This window comes from Sarcophilus harrisii, chromosome 6, assembly GCF_902635505.1.
Source record: "Sarcophilus harrisii chromosome 6, mSarHar1.11, whole genome shotgun sequence".
NCBI lineage: Eukaryota > Metazoa > Chordata > Mammalia > Dasyuromorphia > Dasyuridae > Sarcophilus > Sarcophilus harrisii.
The window spans coordinates 182,695,707-182,722,439 of NC_045431.1; the positions used below are offsets into that span (position 1 = coordinate 182,695,707).

Here is a 26,733-nt window from a genome sequence, read left to right on the forward strand (position 1 = left end):
TATATGATTTTCCCATGGCAGGAGGTACTAAATGAATTTTAATTGAATAAAAAAATAAAAGATACAAACTAGAAAGAGCTGGGCCTAGAGTTAGGAAAACCTGAGTTCAAATCCAGCTTCCACTAGCTGCATGACTTTGGGCAAGAAAGTAACTTAACCTCTGTCTCTATCTTAATTAAATTAAGGATACTAATAGCATCTATGTTTCAGGGTTGTAAGAATTAAATTAATATTAAATAAATAACAGGTTTTGGAAACCTTGTTGTTTAGTTATTTTTAGTCATGTCTAATGCTTTTAAATCCCATTTTGGGGCTTTCTTGGCAGAGATATTGGAGTGGTTTGCCATTCCTTCTCCAACTCATTTTACAGATGAGGAAACTGAGACAAAGAAGATTAAGGGACTTGCCCATGTCATGTAACAGGTCTCTTAGGAAGACCTAAGTTCTTCCTGATTATGGAACCAGAGCTTTATCTAGTGCCATGTTAACTGCCCTTTTCACCTTAGATCTTCTATTAAAATGTGAATGTTACAGGATTCAGCTTTGTTAGCTTTGAGATTAATGGAAGGAGCCTTTGACACTGTTCCTTCATGGATCCATGTCTTTTGGAATAAAGACCTGTCCTAGGACATCACGTGAAAGCACTTAGCATGAGAGCATGATCCAAGACAGGAGTTTCAAAAAAGAATAATAGGAGGAGGAAGGAGGAAGAAGGAAGGAGAAAAGTTTTAGTGCGTGATATTTCCCTTTCATCTATGACCTTAATCTGTTGAAGTAATCCTACACAAACCATTGAAGGTGAGGGCAGTGATCTGTTCTAATTCCTGTGATACTCACCTCCCAATAAGAATCCAGGAAGTAAATTCCATTGATTTAGAAATCAAGACATTAGATCAAATTATGGGGTCTTTACTGATCATCAGAGAGACAATGCCTGGTCCTGGGGGCATGGATTGGTGCTATTATTAAGCTGTATCCACAACTTTCTGTCCCCAAAAGAGACAATTGTGTGTGTGTGTGTGTGTGTGTGTGTGTGTGTGTGTGTGTGACAAAGGAGCTCAGAGAAATGGAGGATATTTAATAGTTTGACTTGAACCACTGTCATTGAGAGTCAGAGCCCTGAACTAGAGACATGATATGTAGAACTCCAGTCATATTCCTCTTTCCTGCTTACTATATTAGAGACTTAAGGAATCTTCTCTTTAGGTGAGCTCTGGAACTCTCTCTTAGTTGAGCTAAATTATCTCATTCCCAAAGGAAAAACCAAGTTAATTTGAATTGTTTTCATTTTCTCCCATGTATGCTTTCTCTACTAAATTTTTGTCATCTGTTTGGATAAATGGGTTCATTGGCTATTTGCTATGTGCAATCATTCTTGAACTGAAATCTGGTGGAAAGGGCAACAAGCTTTGTATATATGATTTGAAACATTCCTGCTCATAGAAAATAGTTATTAGAATCTGTATCTTGAACCTGAAAACTTCTTCCCTAGACTAACAAAATTTAAGGTAACCAATAGACATAATTCTAGCCTGATACCCCTTTCTGTGAGGATAGTAGACTGGCTAATCAAAGGTTCCAACCTTCTGCTTTCCCTTCCTGGCAGGAATCAAAGTTTTCCTTGGAAAGGGGTGAAGGGAGGAGACAGTAGAATTGCCTATTCTTGCCTCACTAGGAGCCACATCTAGACAGACCCATGTACACTTACATAACCTATTTGGCCACAACAAAATAATACACAGGCCACTCCCTTGTGTGAAATATAATTCCAAATTGCTTTTTTAAATGGGTGGTACATTTCACAGTTTTATCATCTCTCACTTTCTTCTTAACTCCTGGAAATCTAGTTTTCAACTTCATCATTCATCTGAAATTGCTCTCCTTAATGCCATTAATTATTTTTAAATTACCCAAACTAATGTCTTTTCTTCAAATCTTATGCTTAAAATACTCTTTTTTCCAAACTATACATATATATATATATATATATTTTCTTTTTAGTCTCAGGATCCCTTTATATTCTTAAAAATTATTGAGAACACCCCATAGAGCTTTTAAAAAATTGATATTTGCCATATTAAAAATAAAATTAATACAGTTTAAATATTTATTAAATCATTTAAATAATAAGGGTAAATTTATTACATGTTAGCATATTTCTTATGAAAAACATCCACACTTTCAAAAAATAATGAGAAGATTGACATTATTTCCCATATTTTTGCAAATCTCTTTAATATTTAGCCTCATGGAAAACAGATGGATTTTTACGGCTGCTTCTGTGCTCAATCTGTTGTGATATGTCATTTTGATTAAAGTAAATGAAGAAAATCTGGTTTCTCTCATATAGATAGTTTGAAGAGGGAGAAGCATTTTAATAGGCAAATAATAATTTGGTATTACTTTGAAAATAGTTTTGAACTCCCTAAAAGGAGTTTTTGAGAAACCCCTAGAGTCTTTAGACCACACTTTGAGAATCACTGAGATAGAGGAAAATGATTCAAATTTTTCAATTAAGAGATTAGAAAGATTTTTAATGCAGAGATCAGTTTTAATTGAAGAAATCAAGGAAAAGTTCATAAAAGATGTGGGACTTGAATGAGCCTTAAAAGAAGAAAGAATTTAACCAGTATAGCTTAGAAGCATGTTCGAAGTATGAGAGACAACTTATTAAGCATTAAACTAACTCTCCTTAGAATGAAATCTAGCACACTAAAATATAAACCCTTTGTCTTCCTTTTGTTTTGCCCTCTCATCTTTTCTGAGCATCTAAGTGCAAACATTTTTGTGGATCAAAATGTGAACCTTCCCTAAAGTTCCCCATATCTCTGTTTTGTTTTGAAGTCTACAGCTGGTCAACATTGTCAAAAGGGCTGACCAGTTCTGAGCAGCCACTAGTACCATTTTCAGGATGAATTAATTTTCATTGATGTGGGAGTATGAAAGAAGGTGAGACTCAGAACTGATGCTAGAAGACATTGTTCTGTACCCTCTACAAGTAGGTACCATTCTTCTAATGTTAATTCCCCAGTCAGTAGTACAATCATCTAAGATTTTGGACATCTTGAAAACTGATATCATTAGGGAAGAAGTGAAAGATTATTTTAATTATAAGCTCCTGTTTGCAGGAGCTTATAATTTAATGAGCAGGAGAATGCAAGTTTTGGAAAGTGTTACCAAAATGACTTGGCTTTAGGCATGGACCCCATGATGGACTGATTGTTGTCCTTCATTTTCGAAGAGAACCAAAATGACATTCCTATATTAGGGTTGAATTACAGTGGGTCCAACTGTGGCTGATCAGACCAATACGAGCTTGGAATGCTCTGTCACAGGTCAGACATAAATAGTCTCCATATACATTTGGGCTGGCTTCTCTAACTTTGAAAATCTTGTGTTTCTTCTGATTAATTCTATTCTGCTTTGTTTATAGACCACAGCACTTTCTCGAATGAGAGCACACCATGCTGGGTGGTCCTGTTCCAGTGTCTCCCATGTTGTACAATCAATTCTAAAGTTCAATGAGGATCAAACTAGAATTTAGAAATATTCATCACATAGTGATGGATTTTGGGGGCTACAGTATCTCTTGGAGACCATCTATGAGAGGCAACATGGAGTAATAAAAAAAGCAAACTGGATAGAGGGTCTGAGTCCTTGTGTTTGACTCTCAACTACCAATTACTCCCTTAAAATGTTTCCTTATCTTTAAAATGAAAACAGTAAAATCTGTAGTATTTATGTGACAGATTTATTTTGAGGAACAAAAGTAATTACTGTATACCAATATTTTTGTAGTCTTTAAGGATTACATAGATGTAATCATTATTATAGTCAATATAATAATATGATCTAAGATGTCATCTAGTTCATTTTTACAGAGAGGGATACTGAGACCCCAAAAGGCTATCTGACTTCATGAAGGCTCATATCATCATCATCATCATCATCAAATATTGTTGTTGATGTTAAGGGATAATATCTATATTTGTAAAGTACATAGAAGAAGAAGAATTCACAGAGGCAATGACAGAATATTCCCAATCTTTAAAGTATGGAAATATAGACTGGGAGTCAGGAGACCTGGTTTCCAATTCCAGCTATGACACCAACTAGCCACATGATCTTAAGCAAGCCATCTTTCTTAAAGCTCCAGTTTTCCCATCAATAAGATGAGGGGAAAATATTTTGGAAATAGGTTAAAAAGTCACTAACCTGTTCATAGCATTTAATCCTGAAATCCCATTAGTAGGCATATAAACCAAGGAGGTCAATAAAAGAAAAGCTAGTTCAATTGATAATAAAATAGTCACACAGCACTTTTTGTGTAGCAAAAGACTAAAAACAGATACCCATTGATTGTGGTATAGCTGAATAAATCATGATATACGAATGTAATCAAATATAATTAAGCAGGAAGAAATGATGACTATCCAAGAATTCAAAGAAGCAGGAGAAGCCTTGTATAAAGTGATAAAGAATGAGATACATAGTCAAGGGGACTTTTATAGTGACATAAGCTAGTAAACTCTGGCAGATTATAATGAATGATTTTAGTCTTTGATAATTGATGAAACACACATCTTTATCCTCTCAGAAAAGAGATATGGAATGCTGAATGCTGTATACACTCTCAGATTGTAGTTAATTTGTTGTTGTTGAATCATTTCTGTCATGTCCAACTCTTCATGACCCCAGATAGGATTTACTTGGCAGAAATACTGGAGTGGTTTGACATTTTCTTATCCAGTTTACTTTATAGATGAAGAAACTGAAGTAAAAAGGGCTTAAGTGACTTGTCCAGGTTCACACAGGCTATTAAGTGTCTGAGCAGGATTTGAACTCAGGAAAACGAGATTTTCTGACTCCAAGTCTGGCATTCTATCTAGTGAATCACCTAGCTGGATGGTTTAGATGTTAAAGGTTTTTATTTGTTCCAAGGAAGATGGGGAAAGGAAGATTCTAATTAGAGAAAATAATGTTATACAAATAAAATACAACAAAATTTAAAAATAAGTAAATAAAATAGTCATGTAGACAGATATAGATCCATAGATGTTTCTGTTTGACTTTTCTCTGCAGCTATAGTCTACTATAATTTGCATGCAAATAGTATACTGATTTATATGATGATTTGACAATTGGACCAAAATATCTTTAGCATCCCTTATAGTTCTAATATTCTTTGTTCTAAATATCGCTTCTGGATCTGAGGGTCAATATTCTACTTTCCAGGGTCCCTTCCATTTTAGATATTTTGTGATTTCTATCCATCCAGAAATCATAGATATTAAAATTAAATGCTTGAATTATCCAGATTCTTTTTAATGTCTATTCTTCAAATTATCACTAGATGGCAGCAATAAGCCTAGCTAATTTCTGTACCAAATTAAAACGATTATGGATTATCTTGATTTCCTTATAAAGAGGAAGCAAACCCTGCCTGTGTCAAGAATAATGTAGTATCTACCATTGTAGGCAGTTGTGTTTGAATCCAAACTATTCTTTTGCCTCAATTAAAATCCATGCAAAAAGAATGTCCTTCCTAGTATCACATATACTCTATGACTTGTACTCTTTATCTATGGAAGTTCACTTCAGAAATGTCATTTCCAAACATTAGGGTATTAATAATGTTAATAATGGGGGGCGGGCGGTATGTGTGTGTACTGTCTCTCTCTGTCTCTGTCTTTCTTATTTATTTATTTCACTTCATAGTTTAAAAATTTCAGACTGATTAACTTAACAGATTCTGCCAGTATCTCTGGAAAGCAGACAGGACAGGAATTTTTTTTAACTCATTTTATAGATGAGGAAAACTGAGGCTCAGAGAGAGGCGGTGACTTGCCAATTGTTTTATAGCCAGTGAATGGTAGAGGCAGGAAAGGAACTCTAGTCTTTATATGACAGTGCATTGCCCTGACTTTCTATATCTGTAATAAGAAAGTCCAAAGTGAGTCCTATATGACACAGAGATAATAAAAACTTCTTATATCAGCATACTTCCTGTACCTGTACCCCGTGGGCTGGCTTTGACATGTTGTGTTAAGGATTAAATTCTATGTTGTAAATTGGCTAACTTTGGAAAAATCAGTATCTGGATAGGCTTCCTTCCACTGATGGCCTCTCCCCATTCCTGTCTCTTAGTCTTTCTTGTTCCTCAAGGCCAAGTTCAAGGAGAAACTCCATCAAGTGATCCAGTGGCTTCCTGGCCATTCTATGAACAAAACACTACATCCAGGCATTCTTTCTAGCTGACCCCCATATCTTAATATTCTCTCTCCTCTTACTGACCTCCCTGGTTTCCTTTATTTATTTATTTTTTAAATTATAACTTTTTATTGACAGAACCCATGCCTGGGTAAATTTTTTTTTTACAACATTATCCCTTGCACACACTTCTGTTCCGACTTTTCCCTTCCTTCCCTCCACCCCCTCCCCCAGATGGCAAGCAGTCCTATACATGTTAAATATGTTGCAGTATATCCTAGATACAATATATGTGTGCAGAACCAGACAGTTCTCTTGTTGCACAGGAAGAATTGGATTCAGAAGGTAAAAATAACCCAGGAAGAAAAACAAAAATGCAAGCAGTCCACATTCATTTCCCAGTGTTTTTTCTCTGGGTGTACAGCTGGTTATGTTCATCACTGATCAATTGGAACTAAATTGAATCTTCTCATTGCTGAAGAGAGCCACTTCCATCAGAATACATCCTCATATAGTATTGTTGTTGAGGTGTGTAATGATCTCCTGATTCTGCTCATTTCATTCAGCATCTGTTTATGTAAGTCTCTCCAGTCCTCTCTGTATTCATCCTGCTGGTCATTTCTACAGAACAATAATATTCCATAACATTCATATACCACAATTTACCTGGTTTCCTTTAAATCCCAACTAAAATCCCACATACTGGAAACCTTCCCCAACTCTTCTTAACTCCAGCACTCTTTTAATTACTTCCTATTTATCCCATATATAGCTTGCTTTGTATATATTTGTCTTCATAATGTCTTCCCCATTAGATTGAAAAATCCTTGAAGAAAAGAGTTGCTTTTTGCCTCTTTTTGAATCCTCAGAACGTAACAATTTCAAGCATGTAGTAGGTGCTTAATAAATGTTTATATTTGTTTACATCTCTTCTTCCTCCTTAAATTTTGAGTTCCTTGAGGGTAGAGATTGCTTTTTGTCTTTCTTTGTAGCCTCTGCACTTAGCACAGTACCTGGAACATAGTAGGCACTTAATAAAGATTTATTGACTGATCAATTACTCTGAGCTCACTAACCAAAGGGATCCTGCCTCTTCGAATCTTAGCCCTTTCTGCTTGACTTTTTCCTCACAGTCATAGTCTGCTGACATTTGCATAAAAATCTTTTCTCTCTGAATAGTAGTTCAGATTTATATGGTGATTTAATAAGAAATACAGACTCAGAGAAGTCCCCATGAGATAGCACAAGAATTATTATCCTAGAATTTGAGAATTAGAAACAGTTAAGGTCCAAGATCCCAAATGGAAGTTTAGCCATGATCAATGCCTTCACCAATCCAAAAAATTAAGTTTAGGGGATGAAGATATTGTATTTATTTTTTAATATTTCAACAATTCAGGTCAATTAAATATTTGGCTATAGCAATCTGGTTTAGTGGAAAAGGTTGTGGCTTTGAAGTCACAAGACTTCAAAGTCTGCCATTACTAATCATTGCCTGTATGCTTGAATAAAGGAGGAGTTTGAATACTATACCAAAGGCTATTAATTAAAACCCACTAACAGTTTTTGAGCCAGGGAATTTTCCTGAGATTATAGCAAACATCTTTGTTAATTGTATTGTTAACTGGATAGACACTGTGTACCTGACACTGTCTTGGGCATCAGGAAAACAGAAGAAAAGACTAAGAAGGTGATTTCTGTTTTTAAAACATTTACAATCTAATTGTGATGAACAGGACCAAATAAATGCACAAGAAGAAGAAAAATAAAAGAGTTAAATAGGTAATCAAGAAATGTCTTAGAGTAGTAAATAGCTAATTTGTGGAATAGTATGGAGAGAAACTGTTGTGAATCCAGGACTGGGATCATCTAGGAAGACTTCATGGAAGAGATCAGGCTTGAAATGGTCCTCAAAGAATGCCTATTTTTGCTGTTTTACAAAGTAATTGGGATTAAGTCACTTGCTGGGGCCACACAGCCAGGAAGTGTTAAGTGTCTGAGAACAAATTTGAACTCGGGTCCTCCTGACTTCAGGGCTGCTGCTCTATCATCTGCTCCTTCTAGCTGCCTCAGAATGGCTCTATTTTGACTCTTAAGACTAACAGACTTACATCCTCAAGGAGAGTGTGTTTATGTCATAAGAGCATGATATAAATGTAAGCCATCCTTGTTATCACCATGGCAGAACAGAAGATGGCGCACTGTAATCAATGGCCAGTTTATGCCTTATATTTTATGGGTATTATAGTCAGAGAATCTAGATTCAAATTTCTACTATTCCACTCACTTTTAAACATAACCTGTCATTTCTTCTCTCTATCCTCAGTTTCCTCATCTTTACAATGAAGGGCTTGGAATCTATGTTTCTTAAGTCTCCTTCTACCTTTGATGTTCTCTGTCAGTGGAATATTCAGATAATCTTTGACCTCTGATACTCTATGTTGTAAGGATCCATCTAGCTCTGATATTCCATGTTTTAAGGTCCCTTCCACCTCTGATGGTCTATGTTCCCAGGACCTTTCCAATTCTAATATTTTATGTTCTAAGGTCCCTTCCACTTTTGATGGTCTATGTTCCCAGTGCCCTTCCAGTTCTAACATTTTATGTTCTAAGGTCCCTTCCACTTTTGTTGATGGTCTATGTTCCTGGGACCTTTCCTTCTAACATTCTATGTTCTAAGGTCCCTTCCACTTTTGTGGTCTATGTTCCCAGTGCCCTTCTGGTTTTAACATTTTATGTTCTAAAGTCCCTTCTAATTTTTATGTTCTATGTTCCCAGTGCCTTTCCAGCTCTAACATCCTATGTTCCAAAGTCCCTTCCAATTTTGGATAGATCCAGGACTCTTCCAGTTCTAAGAGTCTATGTTCTAAGGTCCCTTCCACCTCTGATGGAAGGATTCTGATAAATTGGACTAGGCCTGTGATTCTCCTGGCATAGGGAGCTGCCAGATAAATAAGGACATTCTCTTATAATCTTAGGTGAGGGATTGTTAAATCTGGAAACCTTGAACTTGGCTTTAAAAAAAGCTATATTAATTTAATGTTTCTTATATAGTATTTTATTGTGAGAAGGGGCCCATAACACACACACACACACACACACACACACACACACACAACTTTTAGTTGTGCAGATCTCTAAGAGTTTAAGTGATTTTCCCAGGATCGTATATACACAACACTGGTCAGAGGTGGGATCAGAAATTGGGTCTTCCTAGCTCCAAGGCCTGCTTCAATGCCTTACTCTCTGAACTCTCTTAAAATTAATTCTTTAGGGAGGTGGGGAGAGAAATTAATAGATGGGGAATCAAGGTGGCCCTATAAACTCTGCCATTCTATGAACAATCTCTGCAGTCCCTCAGTTCCAGGGCAAGCCTGCTGACCTTTGAAATAACATGCTTGGGTTTTGTGATAAGAGGAAGGTCACAAAAGAGAAGTTCTGGGACTTTCCCTCTGCTGGGAGGGACTGGAAAGCGGTAACCAATAACAATGACTTAATTACCAATGCAAACTGACTGGTTTTTCATAATGAAAGCTGGCCCAGAAAAAAAAATTGTAGTGTCTTCCTGGCCAGAAATCCATGGTGCCTCCCGAAGAAGAAGAGAAGGTACTCCCAGGTAATTGTGCTTTCAGCCACATTTTTTTTTGTGTGTGTATTTTTTTTTACCTTCTTGCCTGAAAAGTGAAATATATGTATTTCTCTGCCCAGGCCTCTTTCCTGTTGGCTGTTTCCAACAGCTACGCTTTACTGTTTTGGTTTTCGAGCCCTAGGTTTGGCTAGTTGAAGTAAGCCTGTTTATTTGGAGTAGAGGCCCACAGTTTGGCCCTGGCATTTTGCACAGTTTGGGCAAACAGAAGGAGTTCTGAACCTGGGATGTTTTGGAAGGTTTTCTCCCAGGGCTAGGGAAGACGTGGGAGCTTGGGAACAGTGGCTCTGTCATTCCTTCAAGGCTAGAGGGGGAAGGAAATTTAGTAAAGTAATAAGAACGCTGACCTTGGACTCAGAGATGATGGGATCCCTATATGAGGGATATAGCCTTAACTCTTACTCCTGCAATTTGTGTGACTTTAGATAAATCACTTTCCTTCTCAGGTTCCTTGTCTATATAATTAGGGGGTTGGAATAGATGATAGCTCTAAGAGACTCTTCTGCTATGATATTTGTGGGTTGGTATGGTGAAAAGAGTTGTGTCTTCCAGAGTTAGATAATGTGACTTTTTATTTTATTTTATTTTTCTGGTTATATATGTGCATTTTAAAAAATATACATTTCTTTATGAATCATGTCAGGAGAGAAAAATCAGAACAAAAGAGGAAAAACGGGAGGGGAAAAAAATCAGAAGAAAGAGGGGGAAAAGTGAATATAACATGTATTGATTGACATTCAATCTCCCTAGCTCTCTCTCTGGATGCAGATGGCATTTTCCATCCAAAGTTTATTAGGATTGCCTTGGATCACTGAACTGCTGAGAAGAATCAAGTTTTCATAGTTTGTCATCACAAAGATTTACTGTTACGTGTACAATGTATTTTTGTTTTATTCAGCATCACTTCATGTAAATCTTTACAGATCTTTCTAAAATCAGTTCATTCTTTTTTTTATAGAACAATAATATTCCATTACTTTTATGTTACCATAACTTATTCAGCCATTCCCCAATTGATGGACATCTACTCATTTTCCAATTTTTTACAACCACAAAAAGAGCTGCTACAATCATTTTTGCATATGTAGGTCCTTTTCCTTTCTTGATGATTTCCTTAGGATACAAACCCAGTAGTGAGACTGCTGGATCAAAGGGTGTGCACAGTTTGATAACCCTTTGGGCATAATTCCAAATTGTTCTCCAGAATTGTTGGATCATTTCACAATTCCACCAACAATTTATTAGTGGCCCAGTTTTCCCACATTCTTTCCAACACATATTATTATCTTTTCTGTCATTTTAGCCAATCTGAGAGATGTGAGGATTGTTCAGGATTGTTTTAATTTGCATTTCTCTAAACAATAATAATTTAGAGCATTTTTTCATATGACTGTAGATGGCTTTAATTTCATCATCTGAAAATTGTCTATTCATATCCATTGAACATTTTTCAATTGGGAAATGATGTGTATTCTTTACATAGTTCTTTATGTATTTCATAAATGAATATTTTATCCGAAATACTAGGCTGTAAAAAAATTTTCCCCAGATTTGTACTTCCCTTTTAATCTTCTTTGTGTTGGTTTTGTTTGTGCAAAAACTTTTTTACTTAATGTAATCAAAATTGTCCATTTTGTATTTCATAATATTCTGTAGCTCTTTTTTGGTCATAAATTCCTCCCTTCTCCAAAGATCTGCTAGTTAGACTATCCCTTGCTCTCCTAAATAGCTTATGTTATCACCCTTTATGCTCCAAATCATGTACCAATTTTGACCTTATTTTGGTATGGGATGTGAGATATAGGTCTATGCTGAGTTTCTGACATATCATTTTCCAGTTTTCCTATTAATTTTGTGAAATAGTGAGTTTTTATCTGAGAAACTGGGATTTGGGGGCTAATAAAAGGGGAGCTGGCATTGGAAGAAAGAGATAGAAAAAAGAAATTGGGGAAAGGAAAAGATGGAAAAAATGGAAGTTGTTGAAGAAAAATTCGGTCTACTACACATTTTTATTGAGAATCCACCCTGGTTCTTACATTGCTCTTTTTCATCATTTTATAAACCACATTAACCATGTTCGAGACAGTTTTCTGAGCAAAGGAAATGAAGAGATCTACATGCCTCCACTGAATGATGATTCAGTGTAAAGGAAGAGGCAAGAATTATGATCATTGTGGCTTGGTCTCTACCTGTGATGTGGGGAGGAACTGGGTCTGGGGACTCCTAATTCTTTAAATATGAGTAGACAAGCTCTCCTTGTTTGCAAGACTGAGTTAAAACATTTATGAAGCTTTTGAATGGAGGCACTATGATACTCTGGCTTATCAGACATGAAAAGTCTAAGGATAGCCTGGAAGAACAATTTAGTGAAGTCATCGGTGGTTTAGATTAGGTGACCTGTTACATCCCTTTCAGTGCTACCATTCTATGGTTTTGATTATATGTGGCTACCAAGAGACACCATGGTGCAATAGAAAGAAAATGACTCAAAATCTTGAAGAAAAAAAAAAAACACCTGGGTCTGCATTCAGACCCTGTTTTCTTATTCTGGGAATTTGAACAAATGATTTCCCCACCCCCCCTTTTTTTTTTGCTTCTGTCTTTATTTCCTACAAAAGGAAATAATGATATTTGCCCTACTTTACAATTTTGTCATGAAAAAAGCATTTTGAAGATCTCAAGAGTGTTTTATAAATACATATGGATATAAAAATATCCATATGTATGCAAATATATAGTGCAAATATTTTAAAACAAATGTACAATATAATCTATAAATATATACAATGATGAATTATATATTTCTATGTGCATAAGGTATAGGAATAGGAACTGAATGGGGTGACGTAGATGGAAGAGTCTTGAATTTGTTGTCTGGAAAACAAGTTCAAATCTCACCTTAGACACTTAGTTTACTTCTCTGAGCCTCAGTTTTTTCATTTATTAAATTGAGAGGGCTGTCCATGATGATTTCTAAGGTTCTTTCCAGCTCTAAATCTATGATTGTCTGATCTGTGGTATAACTGATATGGCGAGTTCCCAGATGAGCAAGCTTACTCTATTAATGCAGACTAGCACATTCTCTGTAGCTTAAATCTTAGAGAATTGTCCAGAATATAGAAAAGTTAATTGACTTGCCCATGTTCACACAGTCAGTATGTGGCAGTGCCAGGGTTTGAACCCTCTTGTTTCTGGCTTCAAGATGGACTATCTGGGCTGTGTATTTCAGCTATAGTCAGACAAAAGTCTTGTTTCCCTTCAACAAAATGCATTTTATTCATACCCCTTAAGGATGAACACCAGAAAGACCAAAGTGAATATAATTTCTTCTAGACGTACAACAAAGAGTGATTATAAACGTTTGCTTGAAACTTTTGGAATTTGCTTGGGCAAAAGGACAGTGGTAATGAATGAGAAGAAATATATTTGAGGGGAGGGCGAAATGTGGATGGGATGCATAAGGAGAGAATGGATAGAACATATCCAAGCTGATAGGTCATAGAATTTTACAATTGGAAAGATGTTTAGGAAAGGGAAAATAACATCTCACATTTATGTGGAACCCAAGAGTTTAAAAAGTCAGTTCTGGAGTTGGAAGGGAATTTAGAACTGAGAATGTTTGTGGTGAAAAGTCTTTTAGAAAATAACATTTTTAAAAGAAAAGCTTCACTGAAGGAACTGTATAGATTACTTTTTTTTTTTTTTCCTATTCCCAAAGAATAAAAAATGCCACTAGGTGTTGGTAAATCTCTTTTCCTCATTTAAAAAAAAAAACGTACACACTTCAGATATGAAGCCTTCATCTAAAAATAGGAGGTAGGTTGGATCCTGGTTTTGAATCTATCTCCAGAAGGAGGGACTTGGTCTTGACTAACTTTATTGGTTGCTATAAATAAGTTTCTTTGTGCCTACTTCCTTTTGCCTCTGTCTTGTATAGAACCAGACCTGCTCACTTGAGGAGGTACAGTTATTGAAACTTGGGATGAGGTTTTGCCTTCTCTGAGGCCATTGTTATCTGAATTGATCTCAGAACTGGCCAAATGGTGTCATTTGGCACCATGCTAATTGGGTGAGTTTTTTTTTTTCCTTCTTTTAAATGTTAGCTATAACATGTATTTTACCTAGACAAAAACAATGAATTTTGAATCAAGGATACTTAGGTTTGAGTCTCCACTGTAATATTTATTATCTATGCAAAACTAAGGCAATTCACTTTTATCCCTCTAAGCCTTAGTTTTCCTATCTGGGGATAATACTATTTGTAAAACTTATTAGCCAAGAGAGGTTATGAAGAAGTCATTGTAAACACGGTTTTATATTATAAAATAAGAATTGTAATTCTTTTGGGAGTTATTCCAAAAATCTTCATGCAGTTTTAAGTTACTAAACTTTCAATACCTTAAAATTACACTCAGACTTTTGGGATACCCTGAATTATTCCCATAAAATACTAAACTGATAAAGCTTACAACTATTTTTACTAGCCATAAAGTCACATAACTCTTTTTACCTCAGTTTCCTTATCTGTAAAATGAGCTGTACAAGGAAATGGCAAACCACTTTAGTAATCTTTGTCAAGAAAACCCCAAATGGAGTCACAAAGAGTCAGAAGGATTGAAATAACTTGAACAATAGATGCTGTTAATATCCTCATTTTATATCCAAAGAAACAGGTTCAGACTGAGTGACTTGCTCAGGATTATTTAATTAGCCTGTATCTCAGACAAGATTAAACTCAGGCTTAATTATTGTGCCACTTAATAAATCAGCATGCTTTCAATAGACTAACAAATTTCCCAATACTCACTTGCTTTGAAAGATAAGGCTCAAATTGTGTGTGTGTGTGTGTGTGTGTGTGTGTGTGTGTATGTGTGTGTCTGCATGGGTGTGACAGACATTGGGGGGAACTTTGGTGCCTGACAAACACCCCTTCCTTCCTGTGAGGCTCTCTCTCCATGTTGCTGACTCCTGTTCCTTAGGAGTAATAACAGGAAAATCTCCAGGACTTTTCTCTTTGCTGACAGGGGCTCCTGAGCTATGCTTTTGTCTCTTCAGCAGTGCACTCCCAAAGATATGCTGTCGCTATGAGAATATGCTTGGGAGGCAGGAAATGCAGGAATGTGAGCCTTATGTGGAAGTGGATCTGCTAGGTTGCCAATCCCAAGAGTTAATCAGCTTTTAGGTCTCCACCCTAGAGAATTTCTGAGTGCATTGGGTGCTTGATCTTTTTTCTTATTAATCAACAAGCTTTTGTTGCTTGTTGATGATACAAAGAGAATAATGAAATAGTCCCTGTCTTATTAAAAGCTTACATTCCGGCCTCTCTGCATTTTAGGAATCAATTACTGTAATTCCTCCAAGTTAATTCTTTGTAATTCCTGTAAGTGAAGATGTTGAACTAGAACTGGAGTCTCCTTCCACCTCCTTTTCCTCCTACTAGAGTTTGAGAAAGAGGTGAGACCTATATTTGAATCTCCATTCAATTTATTAGGTAACACATTTTTTTTTTTTTTTTTTTTTTTTTTTTTTTTTTTGCTATAAGAAATCTCAATTTCCCCCAAATGAAGATAATATTTCTCTTTGTCATTTTCTGTTATTCCTTCTCTTCTTCCTTTCCTTGGACAAGTTGGAAGTGCCACAGCTCCTCAAAAAGCCTTATCCAACAACTAAATGGATCAGCAGAGGAGTTCTGAGTTGCTTTATTATGATGTGGGCCTTTTGGCTCTTTTCTTAGCACTTGCTCCCTTGCTAGGGGTTTACCATATTAGTGCCACACACTATAAATACCCTATTAGCTTATTCCCACCACCACTCAGAACTCTGGAACTCAAGTGAACCATCAACCTCAGCTTTTCTTGTAGCAGGAATTACAGAGCTCAGTACCATGCCTGGCCTAGATCAGGGGTTATTAGTTTATGGTAGTCCATGGACCCCTAAGGGTTCCATGAATAGATTCTAGGGGATGTATGAACTTGGGTGGGAAAAAAATAATCTCTTTACTTTTTACCATCCTCTAACTGAAATTTATTATTTCCTTCAGTTGTGAATGGCAGCAAATCATAACATTGCAGTAACTAAGCCTTTAGTTCCAGTAGAAATCATAGGAATTTTCACAGAATATTATATCTGTAAATATCTCAGGATATTATTTGCATTCTTTAATGTGTTGAAAGAACTATGGTAGTTAAACTATTTGTTAGACATTTTTAAATTGTAATTTTAAAATATTTTGATAACTGTTTTTCAATATAATTAGTTTCCTTTATAATCCAATGTACTTTAATTTATATATGTAAAAATATGATTCTGAGAAGGATTTTATCACTAGTTTTATCAGACTGCTTAAAGAATTCATTACAGGAAAAAGGGTTGTATCTTAAGGTTTCTTCCAACTCTAATGTTCTGTCTTTTTTTTTTTTTTTTTTGAGGCAATTGGGGTTAAGTGACGTGTCTGAGGCCAGATTTGAACTCAGGTCCTCCTGTTCAGGGCTGATATTCTATTCCCTGCACTATCTAGCTGCCCCAAATGTTCTATGTCTTAAGGCCTCTTTGGACTTTAAGGTCTTGTGATCCTTTTATGACAGGATATAGTCTAGTGCTTCCTAATAAGTATTGACAGTTCCAAGAGTTTATCAGCTTTTATGTCTCTACACTAGAGAATTTCTGAGTGTACTAGGGACTTGATCTTTTTTCTTATTAATCAACAAGTATTTGTTGATAATAATCTTCTGAGTACCAGAGAGGTTTCCATTTAGGTGGGAATACAACTTTTGCAGCAAGGATTTTGCCTTAATATTCTAGATGGTTGGGTCTCAGGTGCTGATGTGGTAGATGGAAGGTGATATTTTGGTGGGTAGTTCTAGAAAGTATTTGATATAATATTAATAGCCTGTTTGTTAATCAGAATCAAGATTTTGAGAACAGATGATATAATTATGTTTTATTGAATAATATATACAACCACATGAACATATTTATATAGGGAAGATATAAAAAAAAGCATCTCTTTATCTTTGGCCCACTTCATTGATACACACTGTTAAGTCCAGAGCTATGAAGCTGCATGTATAACTACTCCAAAGGCCACTCTATTCCATCTAATAGTCTGACCACTGCTATTTTAAACTGAAGGAACTTATTTGGAGTTAAGTCTGTATTCATGAATATTCATCAGTCATGCTGCTGTATCCACCTGCTGGTCTGTTTATTTCCTATTCCTCATATCCAACCTGGGTTTAATAATCCCCAGATCCTAGGGAATAAGTAGCTCATACAGAGGAGGACTGTACTTCGGCAGCCTCCAAATCTAATAAGGCTAACTTAATAAGTAACTCTAAACAAAGTAGAGCTTTAGATTTTAAATTCCTTGAGGACAGACTGTGTTTCTCTTTGTCTGTGCTGAGAACAGTACATGTACGATAATAAATGATTGTTGATAGTGGAGTGAATGAATGGCTTCCAGGCAAAATGAGGTTTTCTGTTCATCAGACAACATCTGCTTTGAAGCCCATGGCAGCTTTAGAAAAGACATTGATAATCTGGAGAGCAGCTGTCCAGGGGAAGACTCTTGTGGTTGAGGACCTGAGTCTATGACATATGAACATTTATTGAAAGAAAGGGAATGGTTTAACCTGAAGTAGAGAAGGTTGGAGGAGAGGGTAAATAGGATAACCATCTTTAAGTACTGAAAATGTCATATTGTGAAAACCATTCAATTTGTTTTGTTTGACTTCAGAAGGCACAATGGGTAGAAGTTGTCAAGGGTTCAATTTATTCTCCTAATATTCATGTCTAAGTATAATGGACCCTCTTGGTGGGGAGCATATTCTCTCTCCCAGGAGATCTTCTAGCCAACCTGGAGAATGGATGGGTTGGGTGGGGTGTAATCAAGATTCTTTTTGGGATATCAGTTGGACCAAATGACTGATATGGTCCCTTTCAACTTTGCAATTCAGTAATTCTCTGAGCTGATAAAAGAGGCTCTGAAACATTAGAATGCATCATATCTGGGAATAAGAAAATAAAGCTTATGAACCCATGCTCTGGAATTCTTTTGTATTTGTATGGGGTTGTATTCCTCAGTATTCTTTTATCATTATTGTCTCCACCTGCATACCCTCCTCCCCACCCCCCCATAAGAAAAGAGACCTGATCTAATCAGTCTATATCAGTTCAATAATCAATGAGTTACTTTTTGATGGGGAATACATATCTTCCTTTCTCTGGGTTTAATTTTGCTCCTCTACAAGGTGAAGAGGTTAGCAGTGAGTTTTCTTGAAAAATCCTTTTGGTCTCAATTCTGTGTCCAAGTTATAGCTGCCTTCAGGTGGCATTAATACTTTCAATATTTATTTTGTAGTCTCCTATTAATATCTTCAATGTTTATTTAATGTCTGCTATTTCCATTCAACAAACATACTGCTTAATTATCAATATTATTGATTAATTATTGGTTAATATTAATATTGATATATCTATAGGTAGGTAAGTAGATAGAGTCTTTTGCTAGGTTGGAGAGAGGGCATATAAGGAAACAGCATGGTATAATGGAAGAAATACTACAAGAAGACCTGAATTTCAATTCTACCTCTTTCACTTAAATACCTGTGGGAATGTGAACAAGTAATTTAATATTTTTGGGTCACAGCTTCCACATCTATAAAATGAGGTGGTTAAAATTAGATCTCTTTCAGATCTGTTTTTCTGATCCTATAAGAAATGAAGGTTCTTCCATTCTCATAGAAGAGACAGATATAATGGACTCATAAGTTAGTATGCTACAATGTCAAATTTAATAAGAAAAAAGGAAAGATACAGAATTTTTTCAGAAAATTTGAATTTCATTGGTGACAAGAGTCAACTCTATGGAGATTATGCTAATACTTTGATGCCATAACTTCACATAAGCCAGAAATGGAAGCTAACCCACACAATTATGTCCACCATCTGAAAATAAGTATTAAAATATTCTAATGTCAACTTTGACATTGGCATTGACCAGTTGGTTCCTGGGCTTGATCCTACAGAAAGTTTCTGAAGGGTTCTTGAAATCATAACTTTTCTATTGACTCTCTAAGCCAGTGGTTCTCAAACTTGTTCTCAATATTTTATGCTATTAAAAATTATTGATGATCCATCCAAAGAATTTTTGTTTATGTAGTTATATAGATAATATATGTTTACCACATTAGAAATAAAAATAATTTTTAAATTGTAGACCCTCTGAAAGGGTCTCAGAGACCTCTAGAATTCTCGGGACTTCAAGAGCCATTGCTCTAAGCAACCATATTACTTCACTTAAGTGATGTCCCATATTTGAGAGGTAATGTGGAAAAATGCTAGCTAGCATATGCTGATTCTTTCTTACCTCCTAGGTGCCATGTTGCTTTAGCTGTACATGTCATGTGTGTATGTACTTGCTATCTTTTCAATAGAATGTAAGTACTTTCAGAATTTGGATTGTTTTATTATTTGTAATTTAGGGTCTAGCACAACTCCTGGCACTATGAAAAAGAAAGGTATGAATTCAAATTCTGCCTTTGGAATTCACCAGTATTATGATATTGAAATCAGTCACTAAATCTCTACCTGCCTTAGCCAAGACTTGCCTGTGTGCCATAAGTTCCCCAACTAACAACAATCACATCCTCAGACTTGAAGAACTACTATATTTTCATCTCTACTTTCTGTGAGTTTAAATTAGAGTTAATAATATAATGGAAAACATTCTAAACTGAGTCCAAAGATAGGGCTTCTATTGAGTCTCACTTTGGAAAAGTCATTTGCCTTTAATTTCCTCAGCCAGCCCTGGTTGTCTGATTTTTTTTTTAAGGTTATTGTGAATATCAAATGAGATTAGAGAATGACATAACTTTGCAAACTGAAAGGCTATATAAGCTACAGATTTTCACCTTCCCCTCCTCCTAATATCATTTAAAAAAATCTTGATGACCACATTTACTGACCTGATATATTACTGATCTCACTCTTACCTCTCCTGGTTCTGGACAGAATATCTTTCATTTCTATAATCAACCAATCAACTAACATTTATCAAGGGCCTACTATGTACATTGTTCTAAGTTTTATAAAGCACTCTTTCCTTTTCTCTACTTGTTGAAATCCTTTTCTTCAAAGCCCAGTTAAATGTTAACTCTTCCATGAAATCCAGGGATTTTCCCTACTTGACAGTGATTTCTTTTTTTTTTTTTTCTTTTGTAGCATCAATGTAACACAATTCTTAACGTTTATTCTGTGTATGACCTTGGCTATGGCATTATTGTTCTTCTGATTCTTAGTTTTTTTCCATCAGCAAATTGCTGGTAAAGTAGTAACTATGAGGAAAGTGTCCCAAGATTTAGAATTGTAGTAGAAATATAATACCAAGGTTAAATAATAATGATAACAATAACAACATCTAGCACATATATACCACTTTAAAGTTTACAAAGTGTTTTACAAAAATTTCATTTTATTCTCACAACAACTTTGGGAGGTAGGTGCTATTATATTTATTCATTCCATATCACTGGAGTTAGGAGCCAATATCCCATGATTTGGAAAATCCATGTAAAATATTTTGGTCATTCTCTTCATATCAGAGATGTTTGAATTTTTTATCCTTTTCTTTTATGCAATGTTTTCAGCAGTTTATTGTAAAATTTGGTTAAGTATTTGGTCATAGACTATGGTTGGCCTTCATGTGTCATTTGCAGTTTCACAAAACTCCCCCTAAATTCCCATTTAATTATTTGGTCATAGACTTTGTGGCCTTCAAGTGTCAGTTACAGCTTAACAAAAATCCCCTTAAATTCCCATTAAATTATTTGGTTATAGGCTTCAAGTGTCATCTGCAGCTTCCACAAAACTGTCCCCAAATACTCATTTAAGTATTTGGTCAACTTCCCCCAAATTCTCTTTTAGTTTCTTATGCCAACCTGTGACATATCAAAACTGCAACAGGAACAGTCCTATTGTGGAAGGATGATTTGATTTAACTTCATTTTATAGAAGAGGGAACTGAGGCAGAAAAAGGTTAAATGGATTGCCCAGGGTAACTAGTAACACACACATAACTAGTGTGAGATTTGCATTCAGGTCTTCTTCCCTGCAAACCCAGCTCTCTATCTATTGTACCACTGAGCTTCAAACCTTTCATTTTAAAGATGATCAAGCTGATATTCAGGCCTTCTTTTAATCAAGGAGTCACAGGGAATAATCTAGGGGTCTCTGACTCCAAATCCCTCACTCTTTCCATCATAGTACATTGTCAGTTTGGAATTGCTCCATAAGTAATAAGCTGTTACTAACTTCCTGATAATGTTGAATAGCAGATAAAAGAGATGCCCCTGCTGTTATGATTGTTATTGTTTGTTTGTTTGTTTTTTATTCCATCTTGATTTCTATCCCCACCTACTCTAAGAAACTCAGCATCTGGTCATCTATAGTATGCTCCTGTCACAGCTGGATTTCTCTGATGTCAGCATTATCCTCTAGACTGCTGGGCCACAGCATTTCCTCACACTCTGGACTCTGTATTTTTCTCTTTTGGTCTCTGATTTTACAGTTTGATACAGAATATGAAGTCACTTCTCCTGTTTTACCAAAAAAAAAAAAAAAGTGTGTGTATGTTGTGTGTGTGTGTGTGTGTGTGTGTGTGTGTGTATGTGAGAGAGAGAGTGTGTGTGTGTGTATGAGTGTGTGTATGTGTGTGTGTGTGCGCATGTGTGTGTGTAGGGTAGAAATAAATAAGGCACATGAATCTCTTGGCATGGGAAGTATTGACAACATTTCTGGCAGGCTTTTAACTCCTTCCTTACTCTTGATCACTATGACTTGATAAAATATGCTTATTTTAAAAAAAAACTGTATATTTAAACATTTTCATTAAAAATAATTGTTTAAAAGAATCGAGTTAGTTAATGTCAGAATTCCAGATCTTAAATTTAGCTCCGACTTTGCTTCGAGTTATTTCCCTCTCTCAGTTTCAGTTCCGTGTCTTTTTGGTGTGTGTATGTAACACAAAGACAGTGATGCTTTTGTGGCCGTTTCTTTCCAGGAGGATTCTGTGAAAAGTGCTTGTAAACCTTAAAGGATTATAGAGATGTGAAGGTTGTTACTATTGTTTTAGGTGACAAGGCTGGTTATACAGGCCATAGAGGAGTTTCACGCTTTTGAATTTCTGAACTGTTTATTTTCCCTGAAGCATAGAACAATGGCCAGATAGAAAAACCTGATGACTTTTGGGAAGTGGGGACATCTAACAGACTCAGAATGTTAGAGCTCGGAGAGATTATAATATAACAGGATGTAGAATGAAGGTGCTGAAGGGGGATTTGGAAATCATTGAGTCCAAATCTCTCTATTTTATATCTAAGGAAAGGAAGACATAGAAAGAAGAAATTAAGAGAATTTGAGAGATGGAAAGGACTTCAGTTTAATCCAGGCCTGAAAAGGAGTCCCTGCTACAATATATATCCCCTCTCCCCCTAAAAAGATTCATCCAGGCTCTGCTTGAAGACATACTTCTATGATCCAGTAGCCATTCACACCTGATACAATCTATTGCATTTATGGACAGCTTTAATTGATAGGTAGAGTTTCCTACTGTCAATCATAAATTAGCTCAATCCATCCATTGTTGTGGGAAAGATACATTGGGACCAAAAAGAGCAAATGAATGTCTTCTATTTAAGAACTTGAAACTAATTAGCTACATTGACCTCTGCAAACTTTCCTCCTCCTTACTAAGTCTATGGCTTGTGACCTCGACTCCAGCACATTTTCTATCTTTGTTGTCTTCCTCTGAACACCCTCCAGTTTATCAAAGTCCTTACTAAACTGTGGCACCCAGAACTAAACACAATATCCTAGAGATAGCCTGACCATGGCGGAGAACAGGGTAATGCCACCTTCTGATTCCTGGAAGCAGCTGATCTTCCTCAATGCAACCCAAGATTGCCTTAGGTTTTTTGGCTGCCACAACACTGCTGACTCATATAGAACTTGAGGTCTACTCATCATCCCCTCTCCCTCCCCCTCTCTCTGGATATTCCTCTCCCTTCTCTGATTATACAATTGATTGTTTAAGCCCAAGGGTAAGATTTAAGGCTGGATCAGGTAAGATGAAATCTAGGAGGATGAATGTCCCCTGTCCCTTTTGAACTTTGACTCATTCACTACATCAGCCATCCCTCCCGGCTTTGTGCCTTCTGCTTTCTGCCAGTTTTGATGAACATGTCTTCTGTGTCTCAACCACTGCTTGAAATGTTAAACAGTATTCAGTTGGATTATTAATTCCCTTCATTTACCAAATTTTTATCCTATTCAAAGTCTTGTCTAATTAGACAGACAGAGGGAGAATTTGAACCCCAGTCTTCTGGCTCCCCTATTCTTTCTGATACATTCACTACAGTAATATAGCAGCAAAACTCAGCCTAGAATCTGGTTCTTTCCTAGCTTTCCTATTCCTCTATTGCACTAAGTCTGTCTTATCTCCCTTGTTTAAAATACAGTGCAAATACCAGAGTTATTCATTTGCTGTGTAATAGAAGACAAGGCATTTCACCTCTGTGAGACTTATTTTCCTCCCTGTGTGGAATTTTATTATCTCCAATGTCTCTTCCAGTTCTAACATTCTATGTTGTAAATGTGTCAAAAGAGCTGGATGGGAGCATTATGGTAAGCCTGGGTAATTGCACAAAGTAGCTGTACTGTTAGGCTAGACAGCTGTAGTTCTCTGTTGATTCCTGGAATATCTGAGAGTACAGATAACACCAATGTCTCCGATCTGACTTTTCTAGTGAAGGGAATAGAAGTACTTAGATTTCTTTCATCTCCCTATAATCTTAGTGACTCTAAGGTTCTGTGCCAAAGGATTAGCCTGATGGTGTCCACATCAGAAGGCAATGGAGTGGGAAATGTGACGGACTTGCAGTCAGTAGACTCAGTGTCTGGGTAAAAAAAGTCTTCAGTTTCTCCCACCTACAAGATGGGAGGATAATCCTCTGAATCTTATGTCATCTATTTTATCCTTGTAAATAAATCAGTTACCACTAATAACAATTACTGACCAATGAACAGGTAAAGCCTAAGAGCCCTGACACTGGCAGGATGCCCCCAGACTACCCAGATGTCACAAGGTCACAAATATAGTTAAAGAGAATCACTTTGGCAGCAGTATATAGTATTATCACCCTAGGAAGCAACCCTTATGGACATATGGCTTGGCAATTGCTTCTTCCCATGTTGCTGTCATAGCTACTGATGACGCATAAAAGAAATTTCTTGCCACCAAAATCCTTGGTGCTGTCAAATGCTGTAATATCAGAAACTGATATGATGTTATTAACAGAAATGACATTAAAAGAGAGGGATTATCATCTGCTTTACTTCTGTCCCTTAACAATCAATGGATTTTTGTCAATGGAATTTTTCATAGACAGTGTCTTCTGAATAGAATGTGAATGGCTTGGAAACAAGGACTGCCTTTTAAAATTTATATTTTTGGAATTTAGCATGGTGTTTTGTACAAAGTAAGCACTTAAGTGCTTTTTAAAAATCATTTATTACAGTAGAAATATTAAAAAGAAGAAATATAAACAAATACAAGGTAATTTGAGGGGGGGTAAAATTAGTTGAGGAGAAGTTTCATGAAGAAAAAGGTGATACTTCAGCTATATCTTGAAGGGGAAAAGGTCTCATCTCAAGGCAAATCAGAGTAGAAAATCTATCTCAGTTACTGGACCACTAATACAAAGATAAGGAGATAGGATATAGTGTGTGCTGTGTGAACAAGAAAGAGAAGGTCAATTTGAATTCATCATAGAATGGAGGAGTGGGAATAATTTTCAGTGAGGCAGTAAAGAAAGATTTGAGGCCGGTTGCATAAAGACTATAAATTAAACGATATTTTCCTTTTAGGCCCTAGGGATCCGAAGTAATTGTTGAGTAGAGGGAATCACAAGGTCACAAATATAGTTAAAGATAATCACTTTGGCAGCAGTATATAATATTATTGTTTGTCCATTTTTGAAGATGACCAATAAATGATGTGATAGAGCAAAGGGCTTACTTCAGCCTCATTCATGACCATTTCCACAAATTGTTCTCATTCATCCATTCTGTCAGAGTAAGTCTTTATATGCTTGGGTAGACACCCTCCTAATTCACTGGCAGGTTTGAGGTCTGTAAGTTAGTTGCCTTACAGGAGAAACTCCAGGCAGAAAGACCAGGTAGGTACAGCTAATTATTAGACAACTGGTTGGTTTTGTAGGCTCAGGTAGAATGAGGCAGAATTATGCAAAGATGGGTTTTAAACTATTTGGAGGAATTTCAAGGTGCTAACTAATTCCTATCTGTTAGTTAGACACTAATCATCTAGGGAAAATGTAAAATTAATAAAAAGGAAAAACTGGTCAGATTTAAGATGAATGATATATAAACCATTATAAATTAAAAGGGAATAATTAAAAAGTTCCTGCAGAAGTTTAAGAAGAGAATTATGATGAGGGGAAGGAGTGAGAATGAAGGGTTCAGTATATTTCAGGTCAAGGTCCCAGATTAGGAAGGGGATTCATCTTTCCATATGCTGGAGTTACAAAGGAATGTAATTTTTTGACTTACTAAAAAACCCAACAATTATGAATTATGAAAAAATCCTTGGATTTAGAGTCATGAGCCTGAGACAATATCTTGACCCTGATACATATTAACTTTGTGATCCTGAGAGCAAATAATTTCATTCTTTCTGTTCCTTCATTTACTCCTCTGGAAAGTAGGACTCAACACCTGCATCATTTACCTTCCAAGTCTGTTATAAATTAGATGTTCCATGCATTATTAAGGAACTACAGTAACATATTTTAATAGAAAGATGAGGGACTACAGGTCTGTATGTGCTATCACCCATCACTGGCTTTGCTTTCCTTCATCATAAGGAATGGTTTGATGGTGGGGGTGTGTGGTATTAATTTTTTTTCTTGATATTAAACTTGGTATTAAAAGGGTTTTCAACATAAGTTTAGGGGACAAAGAAAAGCAATGAATCTTCAAATAGTTTGCTATTCAACAAATAATTTGCATGTCAGCTGCTGTCTGTGGGAGATCTGGGAGGAGGTGATTCAGAGATATTAAAACATAGCCCTTTCCCTCAGGAAGATTGTCATCTAGAAAGGGTTAAACATATGCACAGCCCCAGAGGGACAAAAACAGAATGTCTTCCTAAGGGTTCAAAGCAAAGAGCAATCACATTTGGAGGATGGGATAAATTCTAGGAAGTCTTTAGAAGGAAGGTTTTTCATCTCTATGGCCTGAAGAGAACAGGGAGTGTGTTAAGAGAAGATTAAGTAATAACAGTTTGGAATATGGGTTATGTGAGAGGGAGAATAGGAAAATAAGGACAAAGAGGGAGGTTTAGACTAGAATTTGGCCAACCTCCACTTTTCTCCTTAGAAACCCTTTCTTTACCGGTTTCATAGATACCTTTGCAAATTAGACCAATCTTGCAAATTAGACCAATCTACTAGTATATTCTGGGGCATTTGCCATTCTGCTGGAAAAAAGTAGGGGAAAAGAAAAGCTCTCTGGATTTGGACCAAGGTAGCCAGAATCCAAATATGACTCTGCTTTTTTATTAGCTGAGTGACTCCAAATAAACAGCATCTTCTTTTTGAAATTTCATTTCTTTATCAGTGAGATGAGGGTAAAACTTTCTTCTCAGAATTGTTTTGGGGGAAATACTTTGTAAAATTTAAAAAGATATAGGAAGTATAATTTAGTTTAATAATTTAAAAACAATTTAATTATAGAAATCATAAATATTATTATGAACCAAAAAATTAGAGTTAGTGCCCAATTACTCTAGTAGCTTATACTGT

At 36.0% G+C, this 26,733-nt stretch overlaps 1 protein-coding gene across 4 annotated transcripts in view; it reads left to right on the top strand.

Annotated features, from left to right (window-relative positions):
* The first annotated feature begins 9,696 nt into the window (after window positions 1-9,696).
* Window positions 9,697-26,733, top strand: part of SH3TC1 (SH3 domain and tetratricopeptide repeats 1) — a 103,480-nt gene continuing 86,443 nt past the window's right edge. Inside the window, exon 1 of one of the 4 annotated variants that reach the window (XM_003773412.3) lies at window positions 9,697-9,826. The gene's annotated coding sequence lies outside the window, so the exon portion shown is untranslated. Of the gene's footprint in view, window positions 9,827-13,598; window positions 13,926-26,733 lie in introns of those variants that run through there. The other 3 variants (XM_031943297.1, XM_031943295.1, XM_023506125.2) reach the window with 3 other exon arrangements.